Source organism: Canis aureus, chromosome 4, assembly GCF_053574225.1.
Source record: "Canis aureus isolate CA01 chromosome 4, VMU_Caureus_v.1.0, whole genome shotgun sequence".
NCBI classification, from domain to species: Eukaryota; Metazoa; Chordata; class Mammalia; order Carnivora; family Canidae; genus Canis; species Canis aureus.
Genome location: NC_135614.1, coordinates 16,254,646 through 16,272,157, shown reverse-complemented (window position 1 = coordinate 16,272,157; position 17,512 = coordinate 16,254,646). Strand labels below are relative to the sequence as shown.

General features: G+C 42.8%; 2 long non-coding RNA genes across 2 annotated transcripts in view; one reads left to right on the top strand and one right to left on the bottom strand.

The window, feature by feature from the left end:
• LOC144312241 (uncharacterized) overlaps positions 1–17,512 on the top strand; it is an 84,353-nt gene that overhangs the window by 17,287 nt on the left and 49,554 nt on the right. The gene's annotated exons all lie outside the window — the stretch shown is intronic.
• On the bottom strand, positions 4,483–15,738 carry LOC144311808 (uncharacterized). Its single transcript, XR_013377321.1, has 3 exons — positions 15,630–15,738; positions 6,186–6,321; positions 4,483–4,674 (listed from the first exon to the last, which is right to left on the bottom strand). It is a non-coding gene; the product is annotated as an uncharacterized LOC144311808 (long non-coding RNA).

Below are 17,512 nucleotides of genomic sequence, written 5' to 3'. Positions count from 1 at the left end.
CTCCCTGCTGAGCAGGGAACCTGACACAGGGCTCAGTCCCAGGACCCTGAGATCATGACCTGAGCCAAAATCAAGAATCGGCCACTTAACTGACTGAGTCACCCAGGCACCCCCAATCTCTTTAATAACAATATTTGTTACCGATTATATTTCAGAGCCTACCTTTTATACTCTTGTGTTCCCTTTTCTAGACAATGTCTAATCTCCTAAAGGGTACAGACTTTGCCTTTTTGTCACTGTGTCTCCATCACCTAGTCCAGGTCTGATTTAAACAGAACGTTTATCCCTAGAAATTTACTCATCTGTCGAGAGAGGATAGCACTCCAACTACCTGTGGAGGACTAGAGAGCTCAGAATCTTCTTCTTCCATTAGAATTCTTTTTTTTTTTTTTCCATTAGAATTCTAAACCCTTAGTCTTAAGACTAGCCTCAGCTCACTCAGCCATCTGTATCTCACATTCTTTTTGCCCCGAAACTAGACAGATTTTTTTTACATAGTTAATAGGAGTGCAAATACTTTTTCAGCCTTCCTCAGGCCCTGCTGCAAATTTACATTTATTTTGATATCTCTCTTTCCTTATCAAGAGTGGGTTATGTAGGTTGTATCTAGAAGCCAGAAGAAGCATTCTTCAAAGATCAGGGTATGAGCAGAAGAGAGAAAGATTGCTGGTAGCACCTGCAGATGTGTAGCAGGAAGTTTGCCTCTGTAACACGGGATGTGATGGAGACAGCTGGTTGTGGACCAGGTGGCCAACCTCAGCCTAGCTTTAGTTTGAGAGAGTTTAGTCTCTCTAGGCTTCTGCTCAGAGAGGAGACTGGGGAGATGGTGTAGTGTGTGGATAGAAGAACACCATGGACTCTGGACAAGTGGCCCTAAGTTCAGTTCTTGGCTGTGACAAGTAGTGACTAGGTAACCATAGAAAAGCCACTTACCCTCTCTATTTTTGGTTTCCTCTTCTCTAAAACAGGTCTAGAAATAGGTGGTTTTGAGTGCCTGTCATGACAGACTCTTAAAAAATGCTGGCTCTGATTTCAATAGTGATCACTGAGGCCCAATGTGATGTGAGAAAATAGGTTCCTCCGTAAGAGGGCACTTAGAGGTTTTTAAAATTTTTGTTTTGTTTTAGATTTGTATCATGAAGCAAAAATATATAATTTAAAAATGCAGTTATTAAGATGCAGAACAAAGAGAATCATGACTCATATTTCACAATTTACAGAGCTTATTTATTGTTTCATGTTCTGCAATACTTCAGGCAGTTATATAAACCCCCACCCCCTTTCATGGTGCCAAGATATGACATCAGGAAACTAGGGAGGAAGCATTTTGGGGTGGGGGGGGATGATATGTTGTAATGACAAGGCATATGCTCTTTTGATATTAATGTCCTGCCACTTACCTTGGATAAAGCAATCCCAAATGCCAACTGATACCAGGAAACAGGTTTTGTTTTTTGTTTTTTGTTTTGTTTTGTTTTGTTTTTTTCCATTATGGTTGTTCTAAATCTAAATTTCTAAGAGATCTTTAGATAAAGTTAGGAGCCATTGTCATCCTGGCCTGTAGTCAGGCACTGGATTTAAGCCCTTGGTTAATTCCCATTTGTACTGGCTTCCAAATCTTTCATTTCTTGAAGTCATAGCCTGGACTTCCCCACTTCTCTGGGAATAAATTTTCTTAGACGCTGGTTCTCCTATAACATTCTTCTTTCCAAAGGCTACATTTCCCCCCCTCTTATCTATCCAGTAAGAAAGGAATCATTCACCAGACTCTCTTGTCTCTATCCCTTTGCCTCCGACTCACCTCACCGAACTCCCAGCGCCTCCTCTCCTGGGAGGCTGCCCTGTCTTCCAGCCAGGACCATTTGTGTGCCATTTTCATCTGGATCGTTTTAACTTACCATTGCCTTGCCTCCATGAGGGTGACTTCTCCATCTTGCTGTTCTTCATTCTTCTCTTTCTGGATTCATGAGATGGAGAGGATTATAACCTCTTGGCATCTTGGAAAGATATCTGTTACTAGGTTAACCTGTGTTTGTGTCTGTTAAGAGGAAGTGCTTCGATATACCCTGGAGTTGAAGCAAGAGTCTAAGAGAAAGCTCAAGGAACAGAACAAAAATGGTTGCTAAGTTGCATTTTAAGAGGCAGAGTCTTGCTCACGGAATTTCTGTCCAGATCCATGACGGCTGGATATGTGAGTATGCTATTGCTACTGAGAGAGTGTTTAGTTGATGATGTTGAGAAGAGTTCTGATCTGACTGCTCTTGGGTTTCATTCAATGTTTTTCACAAGGATAATGGTGGGCTACTTCCAGAGGCAGCCTTGGAGGCCTGGGGCAAAAACCAAAACCAAACACAAACATAAAACAAACAAGCAAACACCAGTCCAGGTAAAACTGGGATTCAGGCACCATTTCCCAAAGACTCCCTGCTTGCCTTTTCTGTGCTACTTTCTGCTTCCCCTCCTGTCTTCTGCAATCCTCTGATTTCAGAGAAAGGACTTACCATGAGCCATTTATATCTGTATGGGAATCAACATTCTTTTTCTTAACATCTCCAATGCATTTTAGTATCTTAAGATTTATCTCCAACTATGAAAGAACAGTCTTTAATTTCTTTGACCTCATGAAGAAAATTTTAAATATCAATAAGCATTTGGGGAATGTCCAGAAAGAAAAGAAAATAGAAAAGGGTATTTCCTGATGTTCCTGAGGTTATACTGTACCAGAAAACGAATTACTTTGTCTGCAATCACCACCTTCTCTTTTTGGTTGAATATCCCCATGTCTGAGCTGAGAGGAGCCTATGTATCTTATGACTCGTTTTCCCTAATGCACATCCACTATCCCTGCTGGGACCATGGTAGATTGGGCTATGGAGGGGCATTTGATCCAAATGGAATCAATTCAAAAGGTAAGCTTGGCCAAAGAGATTCTTTCTTGGGGGATTTGAGATGGTGACCTGAAGTGACTGAGACATTTAGCTATGGGGAGCAGAGCAGAAAGACCCTGTCAGCCATGGCTGAAGCTGGAGCTAGTAGGGGTTGGGGGTGTGAAAGCCATGGAGAAAACCAAAGCTGTAGGGAAGCAGAAATCTTGAGCCAAGAGAAGAAGCTATAATAGATCCTTATTACCTGTATGTTCCATTTTTGTGAATTTGATTGTTAAAATTTATCACCCTCAATCAGTACTCACAGTACTTTTGTAGTTATTTTCAGGCATGAGCAAAGTGGTGAAAACCTAGAGTCACTCAGCACTGTGTTTCCAACTGAGGCTGAACCAGGTGACACTCGCCTCGTTGTTTGAGCTTCCATGCTATTAAAAAGTGTCCTTTCCACAGTTGATTAAGTGCCAGGTTTTCCACATTTTTCTGATTTTGTTGGTAATTTCATTGTTTAAAATGACCCTAAGCATAGTCCTGAAGTGCTGTCTAGTGTTATGAAAGCTCAGGAGGCTGTGATATTCTTTACAGATAAAAAACATGTATTAGAAAAGTTTCCTTTAGGCATGGGTTAGATTGCTATTGGCTGTGAGTTCAATGTTAATGAATCAATAATATATATTCATAAAGTGACTTAAAACAGAAATGCAAGGGTTGCAACATAAAACAAGGGTTGTTCAGTCAGCAAACATGTTGGGATCAGAGGTTTGCAGGAATGTAATCCTGTATTTTCCCTACAAGTAATTAGCTCAGCATTTACTAATTCAGTGATTGTGTGATTTTAGAGGACATAACTTCTGTGAATAATGAGAATTAAGTATGTTTGCAGAGAAGAGAAAGAAGCAAATTCAGAGAAAAGCAGATGACAGACTGAGCTGCTCCAGAGAGACAGAGGAGATGCTGTCTCCCAGCATCTGGGAGACTCTGGTGGCTCCCAGTCTGGTGGCTCCCAGTTTCAAGCTCAGTTCCTTTGAGAACCAACTGAAACTCATCTCAACAACATCTCAATACTTTTATAACCTTTATTTAAGCTTGCTTGAGTTTCCTCTCCTTGCAAACAATGAATTTTTGACTAAAAAGCATATTCTTTATATTACTATCCTTAGCTCCCTTGGAAAGAAGCAGTGGTCTCCCCATTTGAGGACTGGCCAAGGGTCACAATGAAGTCCATGCCTCATGGCTGCTAACGCTGCAGTGGCAGTCAGGTGCTGCCTCAGAAAACCAACATTCCCCTCATCTCAGGGAGGTCTATGTTCTGACTAAATGCTCAATGACACCTGAAAAGAGAGTTTGAGGACTTAAGCTTTAAAAAAACAAACCCAAACTCTGGTTTCAGTGTGAGTTATTGATGACAAATACATTACAGCAACTTGCTTTGGCTTCTAATTTGAAGGATGCCAGTTTTAGGATAGTTTGTTTTCTTTGTTGGGAGACACATTTTTGAAAACATGTTCCAGTCTGAACACCCCTTAGGTAAGGACTGTTTATTTGGCAAAGCTGTGTGTCCCCACATGGGAAATTATATATAAAGAGAAGCACCAGACTGTGCAGGAAAAAAAAGTTTTAATTTTCTCTAAGGTTGTGACCTGGTTGAGGGAACAGGTTCTTCCCCACATACTTGGTTTGATGGCCACAGAAAGTACATACTCTGAGACAGGAAACCATCAAAATCCTAGAGGAGAACACAGGCAGCAATCTCCTTGACCTTGGTGGTAGCAACTTCTTATTAGACACATCACTGGAGACAAGGGAAACAAAAGCAAAAATGAACTATTGGGACTTCATCAAGATAAAAAGCTTCTGCACAGTGAAGGAAACAATCGACAAAATTAAAAGGGAACCTAAGGAATGGGAGAAGATTATTTGCAAACCACATATCTGATAAAGGGTTAGTATCCAAAATCTATAAAGAATGTATCAAACTCAATACTCAAAAAATGAATAATTCAGTTAAGAAAAGGGCAGAAAGGAGATCCCTGGGTGGCGCAGCGGTTTGGCGCCTGCCTTTGGCCCAGGGCGCGATCCTGGAGACCCGGGATCGAATCCCACGTCGGGCTCCCGGTGCATGGAGCCTGCTTCTCCCTCTGCCTGTGTCTCTGCCTCTCTCTCTCTCTCTCTCTCTCTCTCTCTCTATCATAAATAAATAAATTAATTAATTTAAAAAAAAAGAAAAGGGCAGAAGATATGAATAGACACTTTTCCAAAGAAGACTAACAGACACATGAAAAATTGCTCCTCATCAGTCATCATCAGGGAAATGAAAATCAAAGCTATAATGAGATATCCCCTCATACCAGTCAGAATGGCTAAAATTAACAACACAAGAAACAACAGGTGTTGGTGAGGATGTGGAGAAAGGGGAGCCCTCTTGCACTGTTGGTGGGAATGCAAACCACCATTGTTGGGGCAGCTACTCTGGAGAACAGTTTGGAGGTTCCTCAAAAAGTTAAAAATAGAACTACCCTACAATCCAGCAATTGCACTACCAGGTATTTATCCAAAGGATGCAAAATTACAGATGTGAAGGGGTACATGCACCCGATATTTAAAGCAGCATTATTAACAATAGCCAAAGTATGGAGAGAGCCCAAATGTCCATTGATTGAGGAATGGATAAAGAAGATGTGGTGTATATATACAATGGAATATTACTCAGCCATCAAAAACAATGAAATCTTGCCATTTGCAGCATGGTGGATGGAGCTACAGTGTATTATGCTAAGTGAAATAAGTAAGTCAGAGAAAGACAAATACCATTTGATTTCACTCATATATGGAATTTTCTTTTAAAGATTTTCTATATTTGAGAGAGAGAGAGAGACAAGGAGAGAGAGAGAGAGAGAGAATCTGAAGCAGACTCCATGCTGAGCACAGAGCCCAACTTGGGACTCGATCCCACGATGGAGAGATCATGACCTGAGTTGAAACCAAGAACTGGACACCCAACCAACTGAGTCACCGAGGTGTCCCTCACTCATATGTAGAACTTAAGACAGAAAATAGATGATCATATGGGAAGGGGGGAAAGAAGAAAAGGAGAGAGGTGACTCTTAACAAAAAAGAGCAAACTGAGAGTTGATTGAGGGGGGTGGATGGGGATTGGGCTAGATAGGTGAAGAGTATAAGGAGGGCATTCGTGATGAGCACTGAGAGCTGTATGTAAATGATGAATCACTGAATTCTACTCTGAAAACCAATATTGCACAGGAGGTTAACTAACAATATTTAAATAAAAAAAAGTAGGAGCACCTGGGTGGCTCAGTTGGTTAAGCCTCTGCCTTTGGCTCAGGGTCCTGGGATCAAGCCCCATGTTGGGCTCCCTTCTCAGCAAGGAGGCTGCTTCTCCCGTTGTCCCTGTCCCTGCTCATGCTTGTGTTCTCCGTCTCTATGAAATAAATAGATAAAATCTTTTTTAAAAAGTACATATTCAGTGTGTCCAAGTACCAAGCCCAGGTTTCATGGCGCTTTCTTAGCCCTCTATGGTCTCTGGTTTGTGTTGACTCCACCCCACACTTCCCTATCTCTCATTCTCCAAAAGTGCAATCTCCATTCCAATCAATTGTGTATTCCACTAACACATCAAACTGTTTCTCTGCCCATGCGATCTCTCACGTCTGTCTTATCTGCTTCTGAGCTGCCAGATTCTTCCCTTCAGAGCCAATGCAGTTGCTCCTCCCAGGGATCTCTCATTGGTTTTCTCGTGCTGCAACCCCATCCCTTCTCTCTGAGCCCATCTGGTTCTTTGAAGACAACCTTTTCCTATAACCTACAGCATTTCCTAATGAGGCTGACGCTAAGAATAATGAATGTTACAATTCTCAACTCAAGGATTGTATTAGTACAGAGGGGTAATAATAATTTCAAGGCCACTTAAAATCCCTAATTTTCCAAAGCATGGTTGATTTGAGGTCAGCCTTATTGCTTGGGGACCCTGGGGCACATTAGCCCTTATTAATTTCCGTGGTCATCCCAGCACATGGAATAAGTTAGTTTAGCTCATATGGCTAAATTTTTCATTCCCAAAGAGTAATTTTGTTAGTGCCAACTTGAAAATAATACTACATTGTCTTTGGGGAAGACTTTCCCCAAGTAATGTAAATCCCTTTTTTTGCTAGCTCATTCAGTCTCATAAAAGATTTCTGAGGTAGGGAATCCTCTTCTTTTAAGGCAAAGACACTGAGGCCTGACAGGAATAGTTTACACTGAGAGAAAGTAGAGGCTAAGAGAGAGAAGACATTTTATGTTTAGGTCCATGTGTAGCAAGAGAAACCATGGAAGCCTCACGCCCCTGGGAGGGAGGGCCACCCTAGACAGTTGGGCAGACTGTACCCTGCATAGAGCGGTGCTTCCTGAAGTTGACCTGTTCAGCCAGATGTGGTGGCCCTGCCTAGAGGACCTAGCCTGAGAAGAAGTAAAAGCTAGAGACTGAGGGTGCTTCATTTTAGTCATCTCCATGGACATGAAATCTGGATGGCTTCTGCTCTCTTTTCACCCTTACTTAGGTCATAGAGATGGGAGAGTTTGTCAGGCTTGTCTTCCCAGTCTCCTCTTAACAGGGTTTTCATTTCTACAGAAGCCCAAGCCAAGAATTCTTAAAGGGTCAGACTTTCAGACACATTTGGTTACTGTGCAACCTGTGTCAGAAATAGAGAGGCCACATCCCAAAGAGATCTGAGGCCAAGATCTATGCATTATGGACTTAACTCCTGACACATTTGGCACAAGTTGAAAAATGAAAGAAAAAAATCCCGCCCACTGTCTCGAGAGGCCTTGGGCAGGAACATACAAGGCAAAATGTTCTAGTTGTAGACAAGAAAATGCTGGAGAGTTAGCAAGGGATGAGCTGGTCAGGAAATATCTATTTCCTGTGGGTACTCCCCAAAGTTCTCCCACTCTGGCCAACCCCAGTTGCAGATGATAGATCCAACAAAACACTGTACCAATGTGAGCACCCCTGGCTCACAGAGCTCCAGTCAGCTGTGCCATTGACCCCACTTGCCCATGCAGAACCTTCTGGGTTTCTTTCTGAGGCAAAGGATGTTCCTATAAGCCAGCAAGAAAGATTGGGATTGGAAACATGGCATTCTGAAATCAAGGGCAGGCGAATGTATAAGCTGTGGCTAAAGATAAATTTCCTGACTCTTTCAGGCGCAAACAAGAATTTAGGTTGACTTTACTACAAAAAAGATGGCTCAAGGGAAATGGTTTTTATTTAATAATGGATGTTTTTCAATACCATGGTATAAGAATTCTGTGATTCACCTCCACTCAAATGAAAACCTACTCCTTGAATTTGCTGCATTAATGGGAATCCGTATGCTAAGTCCATTAACCACAATCATTGTTTTCAGGGTAAGTCAGACTTGTCTCTTAAATTAAGAAAAAAAGGGGGAAGAAAAGCAATCACAGCAAGGAGTCATGTGGAGATGCCTTGCCTGTAGTGAAAAGGGAAGTATGTTTTCTCTGAGCAGCCCACACAAAATCAGATATTTAATATGATTACTGAGAAGACGGAAAAGGTTTTCAGGAATGATTCTTGTGGCTCAGCTCCTAGTAGCCTGCAAAGGAATAAGTAGGAAGTAGGGGCCTGGCCAGCCCATTAAAAGGAGGCTGAAAGCCAGGCTCCCTGACCCCGCTGGGCAGACCCGTGAGACGGAGGGTACAGTGGATGGATGAGGCTGGCAAGAGACTGCATACCAACCTACTAAGCAACCAACTTATTTTTAAGCACATACTACATAAGGGCACCCAAATGCAGGGTAACCTCACCCTCAGGAAGTGGTTTTATTTTGGATGTTTGGCTAACCAGGAAAATAGGAAATATTGGGTTGGCTAAACAGGTGATAGAAGAGCGGAGGCAGGAGGACAGGACAACGCGAGCCAGAAGCCTCCACCAGCCCCTGGATCGAAGGTACAAAGGCCACATTTCCAGAAGTCCAGGGCCTGGGGTTAGGAGGCAGAAGTGGAACTATGCTGGGTGTGTCTTGTGAAGGCCCCAGCCATGGAGGAGGGCAGGTACTGCTGCAGACTCAAGGAAGAAACCCCTTGTCTTGCCCTCACCCCCATGCTTCTCTCCGGGGCGCTGCCCCTGCCATTACCACACCAGGCACCCAGGAGCCATCAAACAGGAGCCTGGAAAGGCCGCCACGGGGCAGTCCCCCTCGAAGCAGGGCAGGGCAGGGGAAAGGCAAAGAATGGACGGGGGGCAAACACGCCCCAGCTGGGCACCATGAATATGCTTGGATCCTTTTTCACCTTCAACCACAATGACTTCACCTCGCCCTGGGCCAGACCATGACAAATGGATCATAAGCCACAAATGTTGGCCGAATGGATTCTGGGGTCAACGTCTGCCTCATCCTCTCACCAACCACTTAAGCCCCTCTGGGTCTATCTCAAGACCCTTTCCAGGAGGTGCTTAATTCTTACAGGTGGCAAGGAACTATAGTACACATAGGCTGAAAACATGCTTGTCTCTTCACAGGAGCCCGGGAACTGACTGCCCTCACTCCTGTTCCCTGGGAACAATCCCAGGATCTAAGTAGCCCCATGGCCAAGTGAGCAGCATTTTGTCTGGCTTACGTTTCATCCACTGTAAGCTCTGACAAAACTGGCTGAGTAAAGATTCTGAGGCTCCAACATGCCTAAATTCATGCTCTCACTGCCTTAGTGATAGCTCGCGAAGCCCTCCCATGTGAATGTTTCTCTGAGTTGATGTCACAGGCCCTTCTTGTTGAAGTCAGTCTTATCAATATTATCAATTCAGAGGTTTTGGTGTTCCTTACCAGCTGTAGGACCTCAGACAGGTCGCTTAACTTCTTTAAATCTATTTCCTTATCTATACAGTGAGAACAAACATAGGACTACTGAGTGGATTAAAGGAGAGGATGTCTATTAAAGTGCCTGTCCAGGTGCCTGGTGCACAAACTGTGCTCAACACATGACATGGCTTCCATTGTATTGTCAAGATTCTTCCGGTTGTACAGAAGCCCAGCTAAACCTCACTTAAACAAAAGTTTTTGGTTTCAGAAGCATCTGGATCTATGGCTCATCCAAGGTCCTCACTGTAGTTTAAATCACTTGTATTTATGTTCCTCTGATTGCTTTCATCCTCAGACTATCCCCCATGAGATGACAAAATGGGTGCTGAGCCATCCTCCCAGCCGAGCAGCCACAGGAGAAAGAGACACCAAGAGAACCTCCTGGAATGAGATTTCATTGGCCTGGTTGGATCTCATGTCCAGCTGTGAGTCAGTCACTGGGGCTGGAGGATGGAATATTCTGGTTGGCCAGATCTGGATCCTATGTCCACATAGACTGAGAATAAGAATGGTCAAGTCTCCAAATGGAAATGGAAGAGCTGCTTTTTTTTTTTTTTTCAGAAGGAGAAATTGATACTAGGAAGGTGAAAACAAGCTATTTTCACAGCTGCTTGTGTTCCATTATTATTACTACAATTTACTATTATTATGGTAAATAACAGTAAAAATAAATTACAGCAAATAAATTAACAAATAATACTATTTAATATTATGCTACCATCACTACTGCACTCTATAATTAGTACAAAATTCTGGAGGATTACTTGGTGAACAATGGGACTGACAGGTGAGTAAAAGGAAAATCATAGAAAGTCATAAAAAAGCTATAGCAGGAGAAAAAGGATCCTGGATAGAAGGAAATAAGATGAAAGAGCTCTGAGTAGTAGATGAGAAATTAAAGCAAAGCCTAATGTGGTCAGTTCTAGAAGATGATTGAAACATATTTCAAAACCAAAAGCTAACTTATGGGCAGTGCTATCTTGTAGTTGCTAAACTAAAACCATTGTTCAGTGATTGTGCATATAAAGCTTCGACGGCCATCAAATCTCATGTGATGTATGCCGTCAGCATGCACGTGGTCTCTCTGCACTGATCCAGAAATCTCTGAAACAAGCCCGCAACTCTCCCTGCCCAGGAACCCCATGTCCACAAACACCTTGCTGCAGGCACAGTCAGCAATACCTTCTTCCCAGAGAAGCCTCAGGACGCTGGGACATTCTCATTTTTTCCTTTCCACTATCTTAAGTGAAATAGGTATGGGATGTATTGCTCCTGGCAGCAGGTTCAGTAGCTATAACCTATAGTGAAACGTTGTTTGGCTATTTGGCAATACTACACTATCCTTGAACAATTGATTCATTCCAAGGTTAATGATGTACGTAGGTGTATAAATGTTGAGAGAAGTCAGCTGACTGGGCCAAGCAGATTCTTCAGTTTGATGTGAGCAAAATATATGTTCTCTGCTTGTTTGATTTTTTTTCTCTGCTTGTTTGAGTTTTTAAAAAAGATTCTACAATGGTTAGATCACATAGGCTCCAATGAGAAAGAACACCTGTAAGGTAACACCTGTAAGGTAAGGACTTCAGATAGCCTCATTGAGGGCATGAGGGAATGTATTTGCTGGACTTCCAGTAGTGTTCTGGGGGAACTAGTCAAGTAGTACAGATGAGGTCTGATAGGCTCACCAAATAGACAAGAATAATATGACTTTACATTTCTAGAGTTTTTAGACTTTCCCAACCACTTGAAATGTAGTAATTCTCTCAAACACCTCACAGGCAGGTAGGGCTGACATCTAATTGAGGTGCCCCCCCACACCTTCTTCTGTAACAACACAAACAGAATGAAAACATTCTTCACTCATGTTGAGAAAAGACAGTCATTTGGTTTTCTAAGGCTTTTTTTTTTTTCTTTCATATTTTGAAGGGTGGTGTAGACCAGATTAAAAAACATGGCTCAGGGAAGCCAGAAATCATTCCCCCAAGTGTTTATTAAGTGAATCACAAATTCATTCAGCATGACTGCTCACCCAGAGAAACAAAGGCAAAATGGTAACAAGCTGTGAGCCTCCAAGTACCTTCGACGTTAGGTTCTCTCTGGGAAAGGGTCACAAGTGTAATCATTTCCAGCTGTCCCTCCTCTCTTCCGCTGTCAGTGGAAATATCCAGGCAGGATGAATACACTTTCTGACTAGACTCCGGAATGACCTAGACAGCTTTTTGGAAATTCAGGATATACTTTTCCTGAAGCTTCTTAATTTCTCCCATCCCTCCCTGATTGAAAACATCATTTATCCCATTACAGCATGTGGAAAGGAGGGGAGGGGGGAGCAGCAGACGGGATCTGAATTCAGGATAAAAATTACTCTGAGAGTTTATTATTCTCATCCATAACAGATGACAATTTTCATGTCATTTAGCTGTTTCCAGAACGGAATCACCCAGAGAGATATTAAGTACTATTTTTCATACTATTTATCTTGTGGGCCCCAATGAGACATGTACACCTACATTTAATAACGTGACCCACAGCTTGCCCATTTCCTGGAAATGTTTGGTAGGCATTATTGCCCTGGCCACACGTGAAAGAATTCCCCTCCTTCACTTATACTGGGGTGGGTTCCAGAGACTTGGACTCATTTCAGTGTCTGAGAACTGTCTGGAGCCCTCAATTCTAAAGAAATTTGTGGATTCGAGTTTCTGAAGTAACTCTATTCCTCATTTGTTGGGTGACAGCCACTTAATGCCATGACTCTTCCATCAGCTCTTACATAGGCTCAGCCCTCTCTGATTTGGAAATCTCTTTGAAACTCTAAGATGATGTGTCATTTCAAGGGCAAAAAAGCAAAAATGTTATAAATATGGGCAGATGCTGGAGTCCCAAGGATTTTCAACAGGCTGCAGCCCCCTAGCTGCTGACATCAGCAATGTGGTTCTTATTACACACTTGGGTTTCAGACTGGTACTTTCCAAGTATCATTTCTACTTTATGTAAAGAACATGGATTCAACACAGCTTCTGTTGAGCTAATGGATAATATTTGAAATGAATCTTTCTCTCAGTCATTCCTACAAATTAGTGAGAGGACTGGACCACTAACCCATTTCCAGGGACAAAGGTAAAGGGCAAGAATCCGACTGTCAATTCATCAGAACTGAAATTGTCTTTCAGTAGTTCAAACACCCAGATGGCTCCAAATCTACTGGATAACTTAGAGCTTTCTCTTTTTTTAAGAATTTATTTATTTATTCATGAGAGACATGGAGGGAGAGGCAGAGACACAGGTAGAGGGAGAAGCAGGCTCCATGCAGGAAGCCCAATCTGGGACTCCATCCTGGAACTCCAGGATCACGCCCTGAGCCAAAGGCAGATGCTCAACTGCTGAGCCTCCCAGGCATCTCATCTTAGAACTTTCTAAGGCATTAGTAAAGGGAAAGCAACAAGCATCACTTAAAAAAAAAATCAGAGCATTCAGGTAGAAACTAACCATTCTGTCCAGAAATAACCTGCTCTCAATCTGCACTTTTAAGTGAACAGGTTGTTCTTTTGTTTTGTTTAAGACTTTATTTATTCATGAAAGACCCAGAGACATAGACAGAGGGAGAAGCAGGCTCCTTGCAGGGAGCCTGATGTGGGATTCAATCCCCAGACTGAGATCACACCCTGAGCCGAAGGCGGATGCTCAAACCCTGAGCCACCCAGGCGTCGCTAAGTGAACGGCTTGTTAACTTGGATGGATTAAGGATACAAGTCCTCTTAAAAATTACCTCTTCAGCAAATACCAATCCAATAGGGTCAAGCTCCTGGCTACGTTCTATATAGGCATGATCTCCCATATCCTTCACAACTGTCCCATGAGGTCCGTACTTCCCGGCCCATTTTACAGATGAAGAGATCAAGGCAAAGCCTGATTAGGTAATTTGCCCAAGTTCCCACAGAAAGTAAGGGGCAGAACTAGGAACATGAAAACAGTCCCAATTGACTTTAAACCCTCTTAACCATCTTGTTATACTGCCTTGAATGATAGGACAAATCTCATGGCCTCAGTGGATTAGAATTCAAAAAGAGGGGATCCCTGGGTGGCTCAGCAGTTTAGCGCCTGCCTTTGGCCCAGGGCACGATCCTGGAGTCCCAGGATCGAGTCCCACGTCGGGGTCCCTGCATGGAGCCTGCTTCTCCCTCCTCCTGTGTCTCTGCCTCTCAATCTCTCTCTCTCTCTATCATAAATAAATAAATCTTTAAAAAAATTAAAATTCAAAAAGAAATAGCAATTGTTACTGAATATTTCACCTCACGTGTCATCTGTGGCTACGCTTTCCCTCTCTCCGGCCTCCTACTTGCTAGGCTTCTAATGATACTTACATTTTTCATTTAACAAATCTCCTTCTGCACTTTACCTCTTTTTTTTTTTTTTTTCACTTGAGTGATGCATGTTTCTTATCAGCAACAGAGCATCCGGGAGGGATCTGCACACAGCAAGGTAAGAGGAGTCTTCGCAATTCAGTTTGGTTGTAAACTTGACACATGCTGCAAGTCCTAATGGAGCCTCATGCCTGTAGAAGTCTCTGGTTTTCCACTCCCAAGATTTCTCAGCCTCCACAAGTACATTTCTTATCTCCACATGAGCAAGTTAGTGCTTCAAAGCAGAATCCAATTTTGTGATTTTTATGCCATTTAGAGAACAATAAATAATTTTTGCTCTGTGAAAAATGCGTACTATAAGCTACCATTTCTTTTTTCTTAAACATTTATTTATTTATTTGAGAGAGAGAGAGAGAGATAGAAAGTGAGCATGAGTAGGGGGAGAGGCAGAGGGGAGGGAGAGAGAAAATTCCAAGCAAGCAAACTCCTCGCTGAGTGAGGAGCCTGACTCCAGGGTCATGATCTCATGACTCTCAAATCACAACATGAGCTGAAACCAAGAGTCAAATGCTTAACACACTGAATCACCCAAGTGCCCCACTAAACTAACATTTCTTATTTTGAAAAAAAGAACACATACACTCACTATAGATCTAGATTTAGATCTATGCATTGATGTGCCTAAACATTATCTAAGAATTAAAAGCAGCAGTTAGAGGATCCCTGAGTGGCTCAGTGGTTTAGCGCCTGCCTTTGGCCCAGGGCGCGATCCTGGAGTCCCGGGATCGAGTCCAGCGTCGGGCTCCCAGCATGGGGTCTGCTTCTCCCTCTGCCTGTGTCTCTGCCTCTCTCTCTCTCTCTATGTCTATCATGAATAAATAAATAAATAAATAAATAAATAAATAAATAAATATATATATATATAAATCTTTAAAAAAAATAAAAGCAGCAGTTAGTTCTGGAGGTGCTGGTGATGGGAAGTAGCATCCAAGCAGAGGAGGAATGGAGTATTAGGTGAGAGGGAGACTTCTCACTCAACCCCTTTTCTTACTTTTTGGTGTTTGAAACATGAGAAATCACTGACTACTCAAAAAAAAAAAAAAAACAATAAGTTGAAGAAAAAAATTCTGTTTTACATGAAGGCAATCAGAGATTACAATGTCACCATAAATTAGTCAGTCAGGAATTAGGTTAGTCTAGAGACAAATTTTCACAGGCAATGAATGGCAGTTAAAAGGCTAAGAAGATGTGGTTCCCTTACTGCACACACAAACCACATGACTCCAGTAAGACTTTAGAAAACTGATATACTAAGAGCAAAATTTACCAAGTTGTGTCAAATATGAACAGGCTCTCAAACAATAAAAACAGTAAGTTGGACCACTGCAGGACTTCTGAGAGCCTTTAAGTGCCATGTTGCATTGAGACCTCAGGAGGTCTTGAGGGGATGGGTAGTGTTGTCTAAAATTATCGAACAATGGAATACCACCCCCCTTTAGGGAGTAACTTACATGATTAATGTTCTATGGAATACACTTTGGAAAATGCTAGGCTGTCGAAGATCCTTCCAAACAAGAGATCTGTCTCAACTCTATGTGGAACACTGAGTTCCACAGAGAAGTATTGTTATCACCACCTCATTCACCAATGCAGTGTATCTTTGACCACAATCTTCCTTTGGATAAAAAGTACATGTTCAGGTCACTGCTGAGCAAGTCAGTGGAATGCTGAGAGCCCATCTGTGTAAGGTGCTTGGGCGCTGGGCCTACAGAAGGAGGAGGCTGACAAGTGGGATCAACCCGCTTCCCACAGCAGGGAGAGGAGCAAAGACATCACAGGGGCTGGTTCTAATTCCAAATATGACATGACCTCCTTTACTGTAATTTCAGAAGTGCTCATTTTGAGCTGGATGGCCCCATAACCACCACTTCTGAATCTAACTGAACGTGAGCGCTGGCCTTTGACGGCAGCACAGCTCATCACCCTTCAGGGCAGGGTAGTATCAGTGGATGACAGAGGCCTGACCATGGCATGAGGCACAGAGAGCATTTTCATCTATGTAAATGTGTAGCTTAACTCTTGTGTTATGGCCCAAAAGCAGAGGGCCCAAGCAGCCACCCCTCCGTGTGCTGCGACTAGTCAGGGAGTAGGTCCCCGTGTGCACAGTGCACAGCAGCACTCCGGTCCACTCACCCAGCAGGGAGAAGCTCGGAGAAGTGAAAGATTCTCTGTAAGTGAACCTTTTAAACTGACACATGCGATGAAAATAAAAAACAATGACCACTTTGAGATTTAATAAAACATTTTTACATAGGTCCTTGTCTCTTCATCACATGCTTGAGAGGGAAGGAAGTTCTCACGTTTCCATTTCACAGAAAACCAAAGACTCAAGAGAGCCTTACTTAGTGTACCTTGGTTACGCAGCCAGCACATAATAATGTGGGGAATCCAATCTACCTATTCTGGGGCCAAATCTCACATTCATTTTATTTTATTTTATTTTATTTTATTTTATTTTATTTTATTTTATTTATTTTATTTTATTTTATTTTATTTCATTTTATTTTTTTATTTTATTTTATTCACTTTTTAGAAGGATGCTTTAAAAAATTATTTTACTTGGGAGAGAGAGAGAGAGAGAGATAGAGAGGAGAGAGATAGCAAGAGCAGTGGGCAAAGGGAGAAGCAGACACCCTGCTGAGCCAGGAGTCTGACTTGGGGCTTAACCCCAGGACCTTGGTATGATGACCTGAGCCGAAGGCAGATGCTTAGCCTACTGAACCACCCAGGCACCCCCCTCCCCTTGGACACATCCATCTTAGTATACCTCAGTTACATGGACAGAGCTGCTCTATGAGGGATTTATTCTCATATCTCACTAAGAGACAGCATTATGAATTCAGAAGGCCCTCTTCCTGGCTTCCCTACACACACCTTGGCTCCCTTCCTTCACATCAGCAGCACCTTGTTTGAAGAGCTTACAAATGGCTACTAGAAGATGTGTAGATGAGGTCCAGAGGGTTGTCAGGGTCTGAGTAGGAGTCCTTCAGTGGGTGAGATGAGGACCTGGGTTTCTTCCACATGGTGGTTCTCAAACAAGGGTGCGCAGAATAACCACCTGAGCGAATGTCAATGATGCAGATTGCCTGGCTCCATCACCAGATATTCTGCTTCACTAGGTTTCAGGCAGAGTCTGAGTGTCTGCATGGTTCTTTTAATGATTTTGTTTATTTATTTAGCACAGGCAGGGGGGTGGGGTGGGGGCAGAGAAGCAGGCTGGGGAGAAGGAGAGGGGGAGGAGAGAGAGAGAGAGAGAGAATCCTAAGCAGACTCCTCACTGAGCGGAAGCCCCACATGGGACTGGATCTCATGACCACGAGATCATGATCTGAGC